Source organism: Trachurus trachurus (genome assembly GCF_905171665.1).
Source record: "Trachurus trachurus genome assembly, chromosome: 5".
Classification (NCBI taxonomy): domain Eukaryota; kingdom Metazoa; phylum Chordata; class Actinopteri; order Carangiformes; family Carangidae; genus Trachurus; species Trachurus trachurus.
In genome coordinates this window covers 814,289-816,958 of record NC_139896.1, presented here as the reverse complement: position 1 = coordinate 816,958, position 2,670 = coordinate 814,289, and positions in this window count along the sequence as shown.

Genomic DNA, 2,670 nt, shown 5'->3' with positions numbered 1-2,670 from the left:
GTCCAACTATCAAGAAGATACAAGACTTACAAGAGGCCTCCTCTCCTCTCCTCTCCTCTCCTCCCTCTCCTCTCCTCTCCTCTCCTCTCCTCTCCTCTCCTCTCTCCCCTCCTCTCCTCTCCTCTCCTCTCCTCTCCTCTCCTCTCCTCTCCTCTCCTCTCCTCCCCTCCTCTCCTCTCCTCCCCTCTCCTCTCCTCTCCTCTCCTCCCCTCCTCTCCTCTCTTCTCCTCTCCTCTCCTCTCTCCCCTCCTCTCCTCTCCTCTCCTCTCCTCTCTCCCCTCTCCTCTCCTCTCCTCTCTCCCCTCTCCTCTCCTCTCCTCTCTCCCCTCCTCTCCTCTCCTCTCCTCTCCTCTCCTCCCCTCCCCTCCTCTCCTCTCCTCCCCTCTCCTCTCCTCTCCTCTCCTCTCCTCTCCTCCCCTCCTCTCCTCTCTTCTCCTCTCCTCTCCTCTCTCCCCTCCTCTCCTCTCCTCTCCTCTCCTCTCCTCTCCTCTCCTCTCCTCTCTTCTCTTCTCCTCTCCTCTCCTCCCCTCCCCTCCTCTCCTCTCTTCTCCTCTCCTCTCCTCTCTCCCCTCCTCTCCCCCCCCCCCTCAGCAGAGACTGCCATTTCCATATTTCGCACATTCTGTGACAAACTGTAAACTGTTTTCTTGTCTGTAACAACATCTATTGCACGTCTGTCCGTCCTGGGTGAGGGATCCCTCCTCTGTTGCTCACCCTGAGCTTTCTCCTGGTTTTCCCTGTTAAAAGGGTTTTCCATGGAGTTTTTCCTCAGTGGATGTGAGGGTCTAAGGACAGAGGATGTTGTTACGATGCCATGTGAAGCCCTTTGAGACAAACTGTTTGTAAAAACGGGCTATACAAATAAAATTGCCTTGCCTTGCCTTGCCTACAGGCTTTGGCGTACTGGCCTAAAATGAGCTTAGACGTCAAAACTTACATCCAGTGTTGTCAGACCTGCCAAATTCAGAAACCAGAGAACCGGAGACGCCCTGGAAAACTGCAACAGACAACGGTCACACAATCATGGGAGATGCTGGGGGTAGACCTTATGGGTCCTTTTCCCCGCAGCTCGTCCGGCAATCTCTATCTACTTGTGTTTGTTGATTATTACTCACGCTGGGTCGAGCTATTCCCTCTCCGCCGAGCTACTGCCGAGACAGTTTCCCAGGTCCTCCACAAAGAAATCCTCATCCGATGGGGTGTACCCGATTATGTCCTGTCGGATCAGGGATCACAGTTCATCTCTTCTGTCTTCAGCGAAACCTGTAGAAGACGGAACCTCAAACATAAAAAAAACCACTCCATATCACCCCCAGACCAACCTCACAGAGCGAGTGAACAGGAACCTGAAGGCCATGATTGCCTCATATGTGGAGGACAAACATAAAACCTGGGACAAGTAGGCTACTTACCAGAGTTTCATTTTGCCCTCAACACTGCAGTCCATGAGTCCATCGGAGTGACCCCAGCCGAGCTCAATGTTGGCCGGACGCTCAAGGGACCGCTGGACACAGAGCTGAAGCCTCAGACCTGCACTCCTGATGAGCCAGCCTATCAACAAATGGCACACATACATGACCTCCAGAAACATGTCGCACAGCATACAGAAAGCTAAAACCCGCCAGAAACTCAACTATGACCGATACAGAAGAGAGCAAGTTTTTGAAGAGGAAGACAGAGTCTGGTTAAAAACTCACCCCTACTCCAAGGCTGACAAGTCGTTCACGGCCAAGCTTGCTCCGCGCTGGAAGGGACCCTACCGCGTGACCCGGAGGACAGGGCCGCTCAATTACGAGATCGTCCTGGAGGACTCAGGTGAGGATCTCCGGGTAGCCAATGTGGCGCAACTCAAGCCGTGCTATCCTACTGCGAACGAGCTGGACAAACAGCAGCGCCATCGCGTCATGGAGCTCTTTGCCGAGGAGTCTGACGATGAGGAGTTCCATGGGTTCCCGAAGGCCGACGGCGGAGATGAGGCCGTGTTAGCAGTGCCTGTTCAGGCTTCTCTCTCTTCTCTCACTGGAGATTGAATTTTAATTTCATTTCATTTTTTATTTTAAATGTTAGAGTTGAGTCCAATGTCACCCCGAGGTACTTAAACTGTTGTATAAGTTCAAGCTCCTCACTCCCTAAGAACACATTCAATCTCTCTGCATTGACTGGTTTCTTGGAAAAGAACATACACACTGTCTTTTTGGTGTTCACAAGCAGACATGAATCCTGCAACCAGCCTTGGATCCTGGTTAGTTGTCAATACTTGTGCAGCCTCTTTTGGAGTTTTACCGTGAGTTAAAATAACAGCATCGTCTGCATACATCTGTGAATGTACAGTACCACACACATCTGGCAGATCATTTATGTAGAGGGAGAACAACAACGGCGCTAAAGTGGACCCTTGTGGTATTCCGGATTGTAGCCACAGGCTAATTTCCATCCGTTGTCCCATACATAGATGTTCCCTGGTACAAATACAATAAATAAAAACAAAAGCATGTTATAAAATAGCAGCATTCAGTTTACAGTACAGTAGATAATAATAATAATTCAGATTCAGTACCGTAGTACGACAGTAGTACTAAAGTGCAACCGTGTCAGGGGATAAAGTGCTTACAATCATCAAAGTGCTTAGAAAGTCCTGGTAGTAATATCTAGTAGAGCTGTGTTACAATC